Below are 19148 nucleotides of genomic sequence, written 5' to 3' on the forward strand. Positions count from 1 at the left end.
TTAATCTTTCGTGAATGGTATACGAAACATGATTGAGAATAACCAATCGAGTGTTTACTGCAGTACCGGCATTACACCAGTGAATAATCATATCTATATCACTATATACATGTATGAAAACGTATATATTTATTCATTAAAAATTGATATAAGGTCACTTTGTGAACCATTTTCGTCTTCAGTTTTAAGTGCCGAGCTATTAATCGTTGCATACCAACGTAAACGTTTAGATGCTTCCTCATGATAAGTATGTGGATGTAATGCAGTTTTGTGCTCGATATCTTTTTTTTTTTTTTGCTGGTGGTGTATGTCTGATATATGTACATATATGTTTTTTTTTCTTGTGTGTGTGTGTGTGTGTGTTTGTGTGTGTATCTATGTATGTTGGCCTGTCTTAAATCAAGGGTGAATTTGGAATGATTCTAAATAACATGCGTGAGTATACTTGCCTGCTATGTTTAATGTTAATAGGCTAAACGAGAAAACGCCATGGACATAATTATATTAGACTATTTGATTGGAAAAGTGAGTGCATCGCGCAACTCAGTCACAAACTACATGAGCTTTGGATTTGTTCAATGCTTCTTCCGTCCGAGTATACACTATACCAGTGTCACGTTCTTAGAATGGTGCATGAACGTCGTTCACCTTTGAAAATACACCATCGGGTCGTCGTTAATCAGAATCGAGTCAGAGTAGCAAACATCCCAATATCGACTGGTTGGACCTCCGATGGAGATTGTCTCCTTCTTGATGATCACTGTAACGCTTTCTCCTGGCGTATTATCTTGGTAGAGATAGACGTATTCCCAAATACATACTCTAAAACCTTATACAAAGTGATGGGGTATGTTTATATGTAATGACTGAAGCGTTTGATCCAACCTCATAGAAATGATAATTGTGGCTGCAATATTGTTCATTACGCTCATAAACAGAGAATAATTTGTTTTTACTCTGACTAGAACACGTCCCAGTCTTATGGTGTTGTGCGTGATTACCATTTTCATCCACGTCTTCGCTCGATCCTCTATGTTGCAGGCTTGTTTAAACAATGTATTGTTCCAGCATCAGGTATTGAGCGTGCTCATGGATGGCTTTCTTTAGACGCCATGACAACGAAATTTCAATCTGCGCTCTTACGTGCTCCTTTGGTAATGTCGATTACATTTGCATAGACCATTAAGTTGATTGTATTCCGTTGCCATGGCTACGTGCCCGCGTGGCTGGTAGATCGGAGGGTTGGTTGATGCCGGATCTGCCATGGTTTAATTACTTACTCTCCGCTCTCCATGCTCTCGCTTTAGCTAAGAGTTTAGTTTCTTCCTAATGCGTTCGCACTTCAATCATCCCTGGCCACAAAGTGACTACAAACTTGACTTTAAAGCAGTTAACATGAGACACTCGTCGGTATATGAATAGTTAAAGGCAACTAATCTTTAACAAACTGAATATTCTATAGGCGATTGACATCAACTAATTGTCAATCCCGTCTCTCTGTCTCTTGCAGCTTATTATTCAGCATTGCAAGGCCGCCCACACCTCCACTTAATCCTTGCCCGACGCCATTTTTGTTCGAATGGTGCCGGTGCTGGGATGTTTCATACAGTTGTTTCTGCATGACGGCTAAGGATACCTTGTTTGCCGCCAAAAAGTCTTTCATGCTGATCATCTCGTCGGACATCCTTCTCCCATCCGTCTCGCTGTCGTAATCCGTGACCTCCACGTTCCCGGGCCCGTTGTGGCGCTTGCCGGCCGAGTTCATCTGTCGCTGTAGGTGACCCGGCGTTATGGCGTTTCTCCGTGGCCGAGGTCGCCGTCGGTGGCAGCATCGACAGTCTAATTTCTTGATCGCCCAGTTCAGAAACTGCTTGATTATAATAGATATGACATTGTAGAAAGAATAGATGCAGCACACGCCTGCCGTGAGGAAGATAAAGTTGCCGAAACGATACCAGTACTGCTGATTGTAAGAAGACTCCTGGCTTGAAACCAAATCTCCAAATCCAATTGTGCTAAACGCGACGAAACAGAAATAGAAGCTGTCCAAATAGGACCAACCAGGCTCCACCTTGGTATAGACTGCCGAGGCAGTGCAGGCGATGCTGATAGCTCCCAGAGTTAGATAGACCAGAACCCAGTATACTGACGGTTTCCAGTTCTCAAGATCGTCGTCGGATTGTTCTGACGGGCGACGGCCACCGTTCTTGGCCTGCCCGTTCTGGTGCTGATCTTTAAGTTTGCGTATTCTCCGCTCATGACACTGTTTCATCACATAGGCCAGGAGTGTGATGAGCCGCTCCAGAAATATGTTGAAGAAGAGAATGCAGGCGGCACATCCGGGCAAGCCGTAGATTATCAGCATCACACGACCGCTAGAAGTGGACGGAGAGGTCATGCCAAAACCTGCACCACAATGAGAAAAGAAAAACAACGAAATCGTGTTAGTATCATCAAAATAATGGCCGTTTGTGATCTAATCATCATAGTTCATGTGTGAAGGTCTTGAACGGTTTTGGTAGTATGCATCTTCAAACTGCATTTCGGTCTGTTTTTTACATCAAAGAAAAGGTCATGATGATAAGAAGAATTTATCAGCAGCAATAACGTTCTCACTCTCTCTTCTCTTCTCTTTTGACATTATGCACTTGCAAAATTGTTGTGTGCACGCCGACTAATACAACTCTGCATCGTTTGAGTTAAAAAAGGAAAGCAATGGGATAAGCCTAAAACATGTCTTTTAGTCACATTCAAACATGAACACACCAAGACATCAAATTAACCTGAAATTCAACGTTTTGTAGGTAAAGCATTTGTGTTTGTTGATAACATGGTGCGTACGATGCCTTTCGGGCGTGTCTGATTGTTGTGTTTGGTACTGATTTATCTTTGCTACTGTTTTGTTTGATTATTTCTTCTTTTTTTTGCGAAGAATTACCAAAGCATTATTGATAACCGCCTCATTGTGGCAACTACTGAGTAAATACTTTCTAGCATCCTGATGTAACTTTACCTATTTCCCCTTTATAATAACGCGCTGTCCGTCTATGTCTTTACTTATCAATGCGTCAGCTGTCTGTGTGTCCATCAATGTGTATAATAATGGAGTCGGCAATCATGGGAGTGTGCTATTGGCAGATGCAGTATAGTAGTGCGTAAACATTTTTGCCTACCTATGATAACGACATGTATTTTGTGCGATACTCTTTAAATTCTATTCAGAGTGCTTAAAATGCTAACTTGGCTTTGTCACTCAAAAGAAAATACAAGTTTATCACCAAGATGGGGCGTTTGTATTATTCTTTCATAACTCTAACGCATTTATCGTTCAGTACAATGTGCATAATGTGTGGGAGGCATTGAGTGGATAACCAGTGGTCTAATTCAAGCGTGTGATGAAGTTATAACCGACATCGAGCGGTATTTTCTTTTGAAAATAGCAGCAAGATGTGTACATTCCACACAAGAATCCACGAGTAAGCCTGGATTAAACTCTAAGTAAAGACTCGAGAGAGAAAGAAAAAGAGAGGGTGAGAAAGAGGGGAGAGAGAGAGAGCATGATTGCTGCGTATTTCATCTTGTATTCTGTTTGAAAACAATCATGCATCACCTTCTACCATTCCTCCTCACTTCACATCAACAAACCTTTTCAAACGTATTGGATTTTTTTTTCGACTGCTACGACTTTACATTTATTGTGCTCTCTAGCGAGTGATGCTAATGTGCATAATTTGGCAGCGGAGCAGCAACGCGTTCCCCGGCGCCTTTGATTCTTCAACTTTGAACAATGTTAGGTTGTTTTGTTTTGTGTTGCTTTGTCTTGTCTTGTCTTTTCTGTTGTTGTTGATTTTTCATAAATCACTGTCTCCACGAAGCTCAAAATAATTCCTGTGACTGTTCTGAGAGATGAAGCACTTACTCCTTTGCACGCATACATTATCAAGTAGGCAGTTAACCTCGAACGAGAGGCCATACCAGAAGACATACAAGAATGAGCATTGAGGAAAGAAACATTTTTTAGAGGTTTTTCCCTTGATGCATTCAAATTTTGGACTTGTAGATAGTCATGACGAAAAGTTTATGATAATTTAGTCAAAGGGAGAGGACAAGAACAGGAAGCGAAGTGCACGTGTGTGGTGTGCGAATTTTACACATAACTTGTGTCGCCGAAATAATGTTTTGTGTTCTCCTGCTAAGGTAATCAGTTAGTTTCCATGGTTACAGCACGTTGTATTGAATGCCGATCAGGCAATATCAATTTCTCACACTTTGCCTCTACAAATTCAGCACTCCTGCTGTAACAAAATTTACGATTACATGGTGAAAATGGTGTCGCTACCCCTGCTTTTCATCGTCATCATACGCCCTACCACAGTTCACTGCCATTGCTTCTAGAATGCTCGTAAAGAAATGATTATCAAAATGATGATTTTAATACAAGAAAACAAACGTCAGTCTTTCCCACTTCTGCGCATTATGATCCTCGATCCACCACCCTCATGCCGTCATGGATGTACATTTCGCACCAGACAATTTCTTCCCCGATTTCGATTTTCATGCTGTTGCAACTTCCAGTCAGGCGAAGAAAAAAAAATGACACGGACAGAAGATGAAAACCTACTGGCAGAAAGAAGAAATCTCCTTGCCAAATATGATATCGGAGAATCCAAATCAACAAAATTAAATTTATCTCCTCCCACTCGGTCTCTCTCCCTTTCCCCGAGAAAAAGATTGTCGGTGTCTCCCATTTCAGTATGATATGATATTACATATATATCATTAGATGAAAACATAGTTTACACTATGCGTATTTATATTTTTAAGGAATAGTTCTTGTTTTCCCAGGAGCAGATGAATGTGTGCTATGTAAGGCTTTGACTACGGGTAAATAGTAGGAGCTGTGTGAATCCAAGGAGATTTCAGAATCTCATGGGAAACTGGTTAAGCCCATTTTATGGAAGAATCTCTGTGGTAAACATTATTCTTGTATTGTGTGTGTATATAATATATCATGCACTGCGCGTGAGGAAGGTTAAGCAATACTTCTGATACTCATAGATAAAAATGACATATACGCAGCACACGCCTGCAGTGATATATATATATATATATATATATATAATGATATATAAATGACGTTGATTCTAAGACGCACATTTCGGAGAAAACTTTATTATTAACCACGAGTGAACCTTTTCGGTTGCCAGAATAAATATAAACACCCCCTTGCATTCGCGTTAACCGATATAGGGAGCTTATTTCACAGAAGACAATGTAGAATCTATTTACAACCGCTGTGACATTAATCTCCCCTCTTCCAGCAGTACGAAGAAAAGGGTTAAGAGGAAATGATTCAAGAATGACGCTTGTTTGCATGTAAAGCATAATACATATGTGTATGCGCGCATAAGAACCCACATATGATTTCATGGTTGTTGTTTTTTTCTGTGTGTTCGTGGCTAAGTGTGCTGCATACATGGGGAGGGATATAACTTTATAACACGTGCAGTGCCTTAAGGTAATTCTCATATCCCAATATTCCCCTTAGATGCAGCACGGGCCCTTACCAGAATAGACACAGAAATCGAAATGGACGCTGAGTTTACACTCACGCTCTCGAGATATAGACAATCTCGGTTCGCAAATATGCGCAGCGTTTATTGCGAAAGCCGTCATTCTGCCGATGACGTCATCCATCGAATACTTGAGGTCCTGGTCGACGGTGGTGGACGTCTGAGGCCAGACGGTTTTTAGCTCTCTCAGCACCTCCTGTTCAAAACGTGGCACCTTGTGTACAAACAGGTTGGGTGAGGGAATGATAGACTTAAACTGGAAAAGGCGGGGTTCTCACCAGCAAATCAGCATTTGGACTGAGATGGGGGAGGGAAGGGACGTCCATAGTATTTTTGTCTGCAGTCAGCCATGCTATCCTACCTCTGTAGAAAATCATCCCAACTCCCAGCCTTCTTACCCTCCACATTTCGTCTGGCCGATCAGCCTGGCGATCGGTGGCCTTTCGCTCCCCTAATGATAGTGTTCCGAATGCAATATGCGTGCTTTGATGACCAAGGGCAAATTCAGCCCGACTCGTACACACATTATCATAATAGATTATGTGTGCGGGAACCTCAGAGACTGCCTGTGAAATGCAGCTTCGGTCGACTACAGATTATTTGCGTCAACCAGGAAGGTGATGTGAAGGAAGGTCGCTTTTCAGATTGTTTTTATCTCCAGTGTTCTTCTACAAGTCCCGATTGATAGTCACTTGTATTAGTGAGTAAATATCTTTAGAGACTGAACTGAAATATGATAATGTACTGTCAGCATTGGAATGATTTGGAACATTGGGGTCTGTACAGTCAGCTTTACATGGAGATTAAAGGCTTCATGTCGTTGTTGGTTGTTTTTACCATAGATATGATTTAATAAAAAAGAAAAGAAAAGAAAAGAGCTATCTTCCCACTAGTGCAATCACACCTTTGGCCTCATCCTGAGAATCTTGAACAACATCATGGTTGTCATCACCAAAATAAGGGTTACGGAGGTGCCAAACGACCCACATACTGGCATATCGACACAAGCATCCCGCGCAGATGGCGGTCTGGTTTGGCGTGAAGCGCATATAGCCGTATCAGAAATGTCTGGCGCAATTAATTTGCCCATTTGTAGCTGGCGTTTGTTTCACGCTTGCTTATCAATTAGTTATCAGGCGTGCCGCAAAGGGCTTTGCAAGCGCTCTCGCGCGGAGTTATGCCGATGCGATTTTAGATGAAAATTATATTCTTCTATATATATCCGACCAGAACGTGGCTAAGAACACGTTAGCAGAGGCATGTCTGTGTTGAATGAGAGATCAAAACACTGTGTGAAAGTTTGATAACATTTATAAAGATAGCAAATACAAAAGGAAAAAAAATACAGTCTATTTGAATGGTTGATGGCTGGTAAACCAATGATGACACGTCCTATGCCAACTATATAATATCTTAGTGTATGATAAGTTGTCATGAATTGGATGGGTAACTATCAAAATGTATTGTCACCTCGAACTCTGATCCTTTCGTATATTAACAATTTGATGCTAGATTTCATTAGAGAGAAAGGCTTTGCCATTTTACTGAGGAATGTGTATACCATCAGCAGGATAATTAACGATCTTTTCAAAGCCGTCCGTCCTCGAAACAAAGAGTAGTAGAATCTCATTTCTGGACACTTTAGGAGTAGTCTTCTTCAATTGAACCATGCTAATTATGAATATAAAAACACACGTCCCATTTCACATGGCTTGAATTATGTCCACCTTGAGTAATCAAGAACGAAAACGCAAGGTTGAAAATGAACATGAATAAATGAAAGGTTGCCAATTAGAGGAAGTTTTTTGAAAGAAAACATGTGACTTCCTTGATTTCTGTGTAAGAAATTCACATGAAGTAAGTACAAGAAGACATGGTATTCTTAGTGTCATTCACGCACCATTTCGGTAGGGGATCTAAAAAAAGAAAATAACGTACAAACACACACACGCATATATATACATATATATATATATATATATATATATATATATATAATATATCATATAATGTATATTTTTTAAGGATTAACCTCATTCTAATCTATGTGATCACATCTTTATCGTGATTTGTACTTTAGATTATATCGTCAAAAGGTTGAGAGTGCAATAGGTGACATAGCTACATTGGTCAAGCAAAGTATAGCTGGAGATGCAGATTTTGCTTTTGTCTGCATCTGATATTTAGGATGCAACGAAGTGTTAGATCGGAGTGTAACAAACACCGACAATATAACAAAGTCTTTTTCCCCTTTGTATTTCTCGCTCGTTTTTATATACTTTTTAAAATCCATATCAAACATATTGCAGTACGTATGGAATCATAACAAATCGGTATACACACGAACTTCCTGCGAAGTTTACTGTTCTAACCTCTTCAACAAAAGGATTGCAAGAACATGATTTCTGGCATGAAAAGATGAAACGATATTACGGTTGATATACCGTCGAGTTGTCATGTGAAAAATCCTACAGCGTTCCTTTAGATTATGGTGGTCCCATTAGAATTTTGACCAATGGAAACTATGGATAAACAAACAAACAAGAAAAGACCAGAGAATCCGATTTATATAAGCTGCATACTAATGTTTGTTTTGGCGTTGTGTTGATGTGAAAAATCGCGAAAAAAATTTAGATTGTACGTCGGCACGGAGTGCCTCTACACGAGACCTTCTAACTCTTACATTTTTCATGCTTGTGAAAACGGAGACTTAACAGGAAAAGAACGCAGAAAAGAATTACCAAAGGCACCGACAGCATGATGATGAGTAAAGCGCAGACAGTAATTCAGCCATCACGAAGATAACTTTGAATTTAGTCCTGGGACTGGGATTCACGAAATGTGAAGTAACCTAATTTAATCCACAGAATGTGACTGTGATGTACAACGCACACTTTTCTCTGCCGCCATTGCAGCGAGCAAGCTTTCACCGTAAAGCTCCCCGACCCTAAACTAGAGAAGGGACAACTCGCTCGAGTCCAATCGTCCGTTTATCGATTCTAGAATCCCGTAGAGGCGAAGTTGCCTTGCGAAAGTGAAAGGAGAAGGAACAATCGAGTGAGAGGGCTTTGGAGACGCGTTCACCAGGGACTACTCCGTCGCTGAAAGTCAACATCAGAAAATTAATCAAATTTGAAAGCGTGACATCACCAGGTTTACATTTGTAAATGTCCTCCACCTTTAGGTACTAGCCATCGAAAGTCGTTGAGTGGGTGTATTTTAGTCAGGATTGCAGATGGATGAAACCGAGGTATCGGTCGTGTGAAGTGAATGTAGTGGAAGCTGACGAGTGTGTGTGCGCTATCTTACCATTTATTTGAGGTGTGTGTGTGTGTGTGTGTGTGTGTGTGTGTGTTGGTGTATGTATGTTGGTTTGTGGACGTGTACATCTGTATCTCTGATCGACCTTCGATTCTACCTGTGATTGCTTTCCAATTTTCAGGACCAACTGATTAGGGATTTTTCGTCGCCTTTATGCGCCAATAAGCAAGTAAATATCAATGGGGGGGGGGGGGGGGGATGGAGGAAGATGGATGTACTCTGTCGTTACTGTTCGCTTTCTCGATCGTGGCCTGCATGACTGGCAAGGGGTAACGTACGCCAAGTACTCCTCCATGGGGAACCTACATGGATTGTTGGAATCGACGTGCGCTGGGAATTTCATCCGGAAATGCAAGCGATGTTTGATTGAGATCGAGAAGCATGTCGTATAAAGAGGAGGTTTAAACATGCGAGAATGGGAAACGAAGAAGCCTTGGACGGGAGGAAGAAGAAGAAGAAAAGAAAGGAAAATGAAACAGAAGAACGGAATAAGAAACGATGATAAGTAAAGAGGTGATAGCAAAAAGACAGGAAGAGAAACAAGAGAAGGAAAGGAGGTATGAGTAAAGGATGAAGTGTGAAGGAATAAAGATCAATCTTCACGCAAGTGACTTCTGCAATAACAAACTCACGATTCCAGAGACTAGCGGTTGACGACTGCAGAGGTCTCCCTCTGAACCGCTTGATTTCCCTCGATTCGATTAGCAATTATAATTTTATACTCTATAAGCGAACATTGAATTAACAGCCGAATTAAATGTGATCAGCAAGGTCGACCAGGGAGTACTGCTCCGGCCTGGCCTGGCCCGGCTGCAGAAGGTGTAGAGCGATGGGTGATGAGGACGGGTGGTGTTGAATGCATCGTAGATGAGAGCATCACAGCCAAGGACATGTGACCATGAGAAATGGCGGGCTTGTAGCGGCCGGAGAGTAATGGACGGCCGGTCTTGCCTGTCTCCAAACCAAACACCCTGGACAGAATATCACATTATCCGGGGAAATCGCGCAAAATGCGATCATGTGATAACAAACCCTTCCCTGATCCATTCAGGTCTTGAGACACTACTGACGGTCTAATTTAATCAGTCATTTTTTATCAAGTCAATATCATTCAGTTAAATCAATAAAATTAATGGCAGTGAGTTTTTTGGACTATTTGTTCATCAGGAGCTTCGTTCGACATTGCTTAATATTTCTCACATTACACAATGAGGGTAAAAAAGGCAAAATACTGTGATCTTTTACACAGAAAAAGAAAACGAAAATAAAAACAAAATATCGGCTTGACAAAATTAGTGATGAGGATAGATAAAACATGAAAGAAAGTAGGATTAATCTTCATAAACGCATGTGCTTGTCTTACACAAAACTGTTGTATGAGACGTCACTGCAAAGCTCTGATTGGGCAAACAGTGCGCCACCCAGTAGATCAGCTTCAGATCATAATTATTATATATAATGATATGGGGGGTCCTAACAAAGAAGCAGTTTTCGGTATCATGCGCAGTAACAAAATATCGACAAATCCATGTAACAATGGCACAAATTAGCATGTTTAAAATGCATTATTCTGTCTATACAGAGAAGACGTCTTCGTTCATAACCAAGGATTATTATAGTAAGTGCCTTGTATACTTTATGTTCATGACTCTTCGATGCTTTCTCTGGCCGTGGTTTTACTCCTTCATTATCATCGACAACCTCTCCCTATTTCATAGTCTCAATTTGCATCTTAAGATGTTGGTTACGAAAGGTTAGCACGATTTCAATGCATTCGACAATACAAGGCTTACTCGAGAAGATCAATGTTGGGGGAAGGGGTGTGATGAGTCCACTGTAAAACGTAGATTCCAAGTCTACCTTCATCTAAGCTATCTTGATTCTCCTCATCCCCCATAACAAATCAGGCTTTGATTTAATATGTCGGCAAACAGCCGTAGATTAAAAGGCAGTGTTCCGGAAAAATCGGTGGAGAGAGTTGAAGATCTCAGAAATAGACACAAAATATAACCAAAAAAGTTAAAAGAAAATAAATGAAGACAAATACAAAAAGAAAAAAAAAAGCAATCGTTCAGTCATTTGCATCGATACAAAAACACATAAAATGTACAAGTGTATCCCACTCCCTAATAGGAAGATTAGAACGCATCCAAAGATATGCCAAAGATTTACAATGGTGTTTAAGTTATGTAGTCGCAATGTGTAGCTATTGCTTCTATGAGATAAAAGCTGGAGGGGGGAGGGGGATACGAGGGGATGGCCATCTGCCCGTATCTCGTTTCCATCACCAGAACGAAAAATCACACACCAGTTTCCTCGCATTAGCTGGTCCATTAAGCACGGATCCGGCATTGTAATGTGTCCCGCTTCACTCCGGCCTTGATTGTAAGAACCTTCCTCTACCATCCGATAAAACTCACTACTCCCACTACACGCAAATATAGCTTTTTCCATACCACTGAACCCGTAGTGCAGCTCTCACCACGATCGGACAGAAGTAACATAGAGATGTGAGAGGGGCGGAAAATATGGAGAGCGAGGGGAGGAAGAGAGGGAGGGGGGGGGGGGAGAAAAGGGGGGGGGGGAGAGAGAGAGCCGTCTAAATGAAAAGAGTTATAAGCACAAAGGCAAGAGCAGTAATCAGCCCGAAAGGTAGGAAAGGTGTTTTAATTATCCCGCGGTCAAAACTGGCGAAGTGGAACTCCTCAAGGCTGGGATATGATTGGAAACGGTAGAGACGAGGTAGTGTTGTTTGGGAGGCCGAGGAGTGTGTGTGTGTGGGGGGGGGGGTGGGGGGGAGTGAGTAGGGTGGCAGTGTCGAGACCGATGAAGAAAGAGGCGGCAGTCGTGCAATCACTTTGGTGCCCTGATTCACCAACTGTTATGGAAAGGCTTCGATCGTACTCCTTGTCTTGCAGCATTATGCATGAAGAATGTTGGGGTGGGGTAGAACAAGCATTTCTGTCAGTCGGGAGCACGATGTGTTATATAGCGATACACAGATACTCTCGATGTATTCACAAGGAAACAGCTTCAAGCAGCAAATGTCTTGCCTCCACTACTTACTTTATGCATCATGCGTCTGTGCGTTGTTCTATTGTGTGCACGTGTAACATGGACATGTTTTTGCAGTATGCGTGTGTTACATGTATAATTCATGCAGTCCCCAGTATGTGTGTGTGTTTGTGTGCGTGTGTGTGTGTGTAAATCGGCGTAAGACGGCAAGATCAAGAAATAAGCCACCCAGAAAGAGCAAAATGTCAATTCATGCGGTAGTCAAGATTCGTACATTGCTGTGTTGACTTCTCTGAATCAAGATGTAAAAAACACACGATGTAAATGGTAATACAGAGTGCGTGTTCGCGTTGATACCTCTGTGTGTGTATGTGTGTGAAAAAAAAAAATGGCAAGTAGAATATACACAACTGGTATCCCTCTCGGAGTAGCTTTGCTTTTGTCCATAAAGCTTTACATGGAAGTGAAAGAACTAGTTATTTCCGGTGATCATTCCCCTTCATGATATATTGATTTGGGTAATGCGCGTCATTCGAGTGATTTTTTTTTTTTTTTTTTGTCAGTGATATATTCTTTTTCCATCTTAATCCTATGGAAATGATTTGTGATATAGTGGGCTATTGTGGGATCGTTCTCTGCGTCTTTTGTTTTTACTGTTATGCGAAAATTTATGCAACTGTCAATATAATGTATGTGTGTGTGTGTGTGTGTGTGTGCGTGTGTCTGTCTGAAAACATGAAACATCTTGCCCTACTAATAAGTACTATGGGGAAGCAGATACTGTTCTGTTCAGTTTTGTTTTGCATAGTCTATTTTTGTTTTGTTTTGTTTGTTTGTTTGCTGTCAGAATTCACCTGTACCCACCATAAGATACGCGATGTCTATGTAGTCCGCTTCAGGTTCGAAAACCGTCATTACCAAAAATAATATTCTAAGAAATGTGCGTGAAACGCTCATGACTAAAATTTAAAAACACAATGAAAACGTTGTTAAAGCTTTCAAATAAAATTTTTAATGCCAATTCTGCAATACTTGCCTTTAATGTCAATCGGATAGATTAACTTCAAACAATGGTCATGGTGAACATATTGTGATTGGCAGTTCGATCTCCCCGCCTTCTTATCTTAGCAAGGACTGATGACGCATTCGATAGTGAATGGATGCTTGATGGTAAATTTGCCCCTAGCCCTGCAAGCGTTGCATTTATACCTCGCCTAAATTGCCAGCATGAATAATGAACGTTACCGTGTCCCCTCTCCTTCACTCTTCCTGTCTCGGTTTCGTAGACTACATCCCTCAACTTTTCAATTTCCATGGCTGATATCCACACACGGCATTCTAACATATTTTGCAAATAACATTGTCATTGCCCCGTATAATTGTTGACAATTTAAATTCTTACATTAAAGTCTTCATTGCCCCCGTTTAAAGGGGCATTCCAGACGATTTTCATAATTTCACATCATGTAGCACATAAGTCGACAACTCCATGTATAGATTTGTGGAATTTATTGTAGTTCTTGAGCAGAGAAACAATACTTTGAAAGATCTTAAACAAATTACACTGAACAAGGATGATGACATAGAAGGTTCACATATTTCAAAAATGTAGCAGTGTAATTCCATTACAATACCGCTTGCTTGCGAGTTCACCTGTGTATAATCTGTACATGCCTTTTTCTTTTGTTCTGGTTCCTTGAGCCCCAACTCATGCATTCTTATGGTGACTCTGCCATGTCATCATCCTTGTTCATTGCAATTTGTTGTAGATTTTGAAAATATTCTTATTCTTCATCCCAATTATCGCTGATTCTGAAACTCTGTCCTCAGTATAACTAATTTATAGTTGTTCAGATGTAAAAATCTGAAAATCATCCGGAGGTCTTCTTTAACTTAGACCAGTCTCGAGAAAGGGCACATTGGTATGGTTCACTTGGCACGCGCATCTTGAAGAGAAAGACATTCGTTGTAACTTTCCTTTCAGAGTCTCTTCCTAATTCTCATTTTTTTTTCTCTCTGACCTCCAACTCTGGGGAAAGTCAGCAACAAGAAAAGATTAGACAGCTTCACAATGGAGAAGTTCACAGACAGAGATAGGTTGTAATGAATACTTTGCGAGGGTGTACTTTTTATGTGACTTATTGTGCTGGTCAGAATAAGTATGTTTGTGTAAGATATGACGGTCAAAATTGTACTTCTGTCATATCTGTCAGTACTGCACACATGAATATAATTTGTAACTATAACCTGAAGTGATTTACAATATCATGGCATGTAGCGATTTCATACAAATCAGATGGATTCGAAAAGGTTCAAAATACAAGTATGCGTATAGTTCATGATTATTAGTGAATTGATATTTTTTCTTCAATTTCATTTGTATTTACACACAAAACAACTTTGTATTTGACTTGTGTGAATTTGTCATAAAATTCTCCAGTCTGATAAAAAAAGAGATAAACAAAATATGAATTAACCAAGCAAAAATACATCCCCCATTAATTGGCTGAGTAACTCAATGACACAAATAAAAGAATGAAATATGGTTTCTGTTCATTGTCGATTGAAGGTGAAGTAAAACTGATACATTAATTTCCTTTATTAGGGATCAAATAAAAACTTAAAGGAATTAAAGTAACCCAAACAAACACATTCAATTTACATTGATGATGATATTTCTTTTTGCAGAAAAAGTCACTTTGAATAATAAGTAATATTTATCCTCCGTCTTAAGAGAATAATATTTTAAAAGCAAAGGATTTGTATCATCATTTTGGGTCAATTCATGCATAGCTTACATTATAATTTACATCAGACGAATTTTTAAATCATGTTGATAAGTAAAGAATCAAAAAAAAATCACAAATACCCCACTCTTCAAAGAGAGGAATATCATATTTTGTAAGTGCGAATGTTAGGGTTGGTGTGCGTGTGCGTCATGGTACCCGTGGGATGTTAATAAGTGTACTTTAGCACTGTTTTTATCATGTTAAATTATTTTGTTAGCTCTTTGTAATGTTTCGTATAATGACTAAATTGAGGGGACTGCGTCGTGCAAGTTCACTTTTTAGCAGCCCTTCAATTTTCATTTCCAGTCTTCCAGTCTCCAGTGAAAGAAGATGTGTTTCTGTAATTTCACATGGAATGTACTATTATTTCATTTTTGGTAACATGCATGTTTATTGTTTGGAAATGAAAATACAAATATATGAATGGATGAAAGCGAGAGAGGGAATGGAAAGAAAACAGGATCGAAATTGGATCATTTCAATAATCTCGATGAACAGAAATCATAATATATTGCATTTGTAGAACTAGTCGTATGAAAGTGGAGAGATACTGGAGAGTAAGACAGAGTGAGAGGGGGAAAGAAAGAGAGAGCCAGAGGAAATAACACGCCGAGGAAGACTTATAAATAGGGAGAGAGGCCACCCAGGGGGAGGTAGGGAGAATGATGGAGAGAAAAACACCACAAAAATGGAAGCGGCCTTTCGACGATGAACATGTAATAATGCTAAACTAAATTTAGATAGCAAACCTGGTGCCATGAACGAGTAGAGAATTAGGTTTGATCATTCTGTGAGATATGCTTTGATTGCGATGTACGGGTGCATGGTGTTGAAGCTCTGTAAGAACTCTGTGTGTGTTATTTTGTTTTGTGATGTGTGTGTGTGTGTGTGTGTGTGTGTGTGTGTGTGATTTTTCATCGTATTATTCGTCTGTGTCTACGTCTGAACGCTCACTGGTGCACGCACAGTTCCAGGTATATTGTTTTCATTCGTCTGATATCTGAATGTAAGTATTGGTTATATCAACTGCCGCGGTTCTCTCATTTCTGTTCATCTGTCAAATCTGTCTCATGCAGTATGAGGAAGACAGGAGTTGTTACGTAAAACAGCCAATTTATTATTAAATGTCTACCTTACTTCCTAACAGAACAGCTGGGCATACAAAAAAAAAAACAGTTGTAGTTATGGTCAGCGCAATGTAAGGACGAAAATCACTTGTAAGTTAATATTTCGTTATTTTTCTTCTAAATAAGAATTTTTTCTTCAGTTAATTGGAATGGCCCAAGTGCCAGGCTGCTTATATATCACAGAAGAATGGAAAGTATAAGGAGTATGAATGGCTTAGGAGATTTCTTGTGATTTAAATGCCGGGAAGTGTGCCGAAGATTTTAATCAGAAGCATTTTGTTTGATTTGATTTATTCCAGATGTATCTAATGCTGTTTTCCCCCTTAAACATCTATATATCATATCACATATATACACATAAAATTCCCCCATGTATACACATTGCTTCTAATTTTATAACAACATGCAATTTTTATTTTATTTGTGTTATCCATATGACGGAGCATGTTCTTCACGAGAAAACCTACGTGATGCTATTCTACTAGAATAGCAATGAAATCTATAAATAGAGAGTTATATTTTCTATTGAACTACAAAGGCTACCTAAAGGTCGTTACGAGATACTAGGCCTGCCAGTATGTTTAAGCTTTGGTTTATAAAATTATTTAAAGAAGTCCTGTCAATACTGTAATGAAGATCTGAATAACAACTCAGACAAATTCCACAATAGCATAAGCAACCAGAATTGAGAAAGAACATCAACAAGAAAATATATATTATGATTATTAGCGTAACCACAGAGCTCTTTCCCTTTATTCATGTCTCTGTTTCTCTGTCTCTATTATCTTGTCTGTCTTTTTCTTTCTTTCTTACAAATATACAAATACACAAGTATAAAAGCTCGCGCGCGCACACCCTCTTGTCTTGCGGTTCGTCTGTGCGAGATAAGTAGGGCAAAGTGAATTCTCCCCCTTTCAAAACACATCTTGTATGTCATGTGGACGAGAGAGGAAGAATGTGAGCGGGGATGAAAAGAGTATTAAATTCGCTCTGCCGCAGGTGGGATGGTAGGAATGAAGTAAGTGAAACGTCGATGATCGATATGAAGCCAAGGGAAGACGAGGGGCCAGCAGCAGAAAGTGGAAAGAGGATGATATGTGTGTGTATTTATATTCTGTATTATGTGTGTCTTTCTCTCCCAGTGTACTAAATGTTTACATATATTCTTTTTTTAATGGAATATCAACGTATTGAAGGTCAGAGGTGTATATGTTCACAAACAAATACGGCAAAGGAACGGTGACGAAAAAGAAAATATTTCACCCTATATTTAGCTCTTATCTAATATGACAGTTGAAGTGTCCAAAGAAAGTTTGAAGTTTAGATACACATGGCTTATCAAATATTGTCGATATCGCTTTAAGACTGAAATGATTAGGGATGAATTTATTGTATATAATGTTGAGAATTATATATAAATATATCACATGATTTTTTTTTTGTTGAAATTAAACACATCTTGAAGATTTAAAGTAACAAGGAATTTATTGACTTACATCGACAAAATGAACGACTATGTTCAAAATTAATCATGTTCTCCTTGAACGTATTTCCATATCTGGCTGTAATAGAAAGGCACTTCAATCTATCCTATCCCGAAATACCTGTGTTATAGGATACTGATGGATGTACACATATTTTTTGATATATTGAAACCTAAAGTGAAAGAACCTTTCGATATACAGCAAAGCCACTTCCCTATGTTTGTAATCTGGATACTGTCATTGCGATGTGATATCATCGTGACAGGATACGGCTCACACACAGAATGCTTTCCTTCATTCTGTCTGAGCTGGTGCAAGTTTTAATTAAAGCAGAAGATTGATGCTTGAATCCCATTTGGCTAAAATTACAACGGGAGAAAAACGCGGGACCTATAGTGAGTTCGTGCGGTGGGATTTTAATGCACTGCTTCTCCCAAATACTTTGCGCTTTGATAAATGAATATGGCTGTTGTCGGCTTTAATCTATGAATACTCAACTCGTGCATATTTTGCATGAATGGTCGTATATCCGAATGACTTCTTCGCAGTTCACAAACTAAATTTATTACAGTTTGCCATAGTGAGACTGACTGTTTGTCTTAACCTTATCAATTCGTATCAAGGACATCCATTTTGCAACACTTAAAAGTCCATTTTGATAGCACCTTTCAACCAATTTTGTTAGTTTCTTACTCGGGAGTTTACCTCTATTGCAATTAGTATTATGATGAGAGGATCTTGTTTAAGGGTATTCATTGGTATCTATTGTTCGATAACTTTACGATTCAAATGGTTCGGCTTAGCGTCTACATTCATAGTTAAGACTACAAATAAGTAAAAAACCAAGGTAAAGTAAAGATGGTTAAAAATGCATCATGCAAAGAAGTTAGAAATGACCCTTTTAAACAAAAACAAAAACAGTATTTATGCCACAATGACAATTAACCCCTTCCAACAAAATCTGATGAAAACATTACCACAGTCACAGGCTATTATGTTGCACGTCAGGACAGTACTAAAAATAATCGTTCACATTCCGCATAAGAGAGCTCGTCAGCAAATCAGTTGCACATTGCTCATTTAACAATTTAATATAAACCATGATTATTGAAAGGATGTAGTGAACGTGTCTTTATTTGAGTCAGTTTTGCTTCAAGTAGTGCTCTCCACGAAACCTCTTGTTGTTTTCGAGGACGTAAGCCACTTTTTTTTCAGGAAATGGAAGAAAATGATACTATCTTTATTTAGAAAAAGACAAGATGACCATAATTGTGGCAGACAAGCGGACAGACTAGCAAGAAGACTAAATAGAAGAAATAAAAATGACTAAACAGAAGAGAAATACTAAGGGAGTGGGTAAGGGGTGTTCTGACATCGAAGGACACTGCGCAGTTGTCGGAATGGATGAGGCTGCCTAATTATACATGTACAAGGAGGGCTGAAATCATCAATTATGCCCACGATTTGATGAGACACCATTTTATTTGATTTGAAAATCGCCTCCTCTCTGCATAATGTAGCAGTCTCTACTTGCCTCTTGATATGGATTCAGATGGCTCAGATGGAGTGAACGATGATATGTGGTTTCTCTCTTCTTTATGGATCTGAATTAAATTTAAGTCGACTTTAGATGTATCGTTTTCTTCCATGATTGGATACATAGATCAATGTTAGATTATGGGATGAAACAAATACGCGTGGTCTTCCATGGATGGAGTATGTAAGAAACTCAAACTCAATGTTAATTCTTGGAAATTTGCTAGGAGAACTCATAGTTTGACAAGACATTAGGCCCTAGATCAAACAACTAGGTCATAATGCGTTTGTGATAAACTGCGT

At 39.3% G+C, this 19148-nt stretch overlaps 1 pseudogene; it reads right to left on the bottom strand.

Moving 5' to 3' along the window:
• Positions 1-653: 653 nt before the first annotated feature.
• Positions 654-19148, bottom strand: part of LOC139732758 (potassium channel subfamily K member 13-like) — a 51373-nt pseudogene continuing 32878 nt past the window's right edge.

Source organism: Diadema antillarum, unplaced genomic scaffold, assembly GCF_040938485.1.
Source record: "Diadema antillarum isolate AM-2024a unplaced genomic scaffold, OU_Dant_1.0 seq00000446_RagTag, whole genome shotgun sequence".
NCBI lineage: Eukaryota > Metazoa > Echinodermata > Echinoidea > Diadematoida > Diadematidae > Diadema > Diadema antillarum.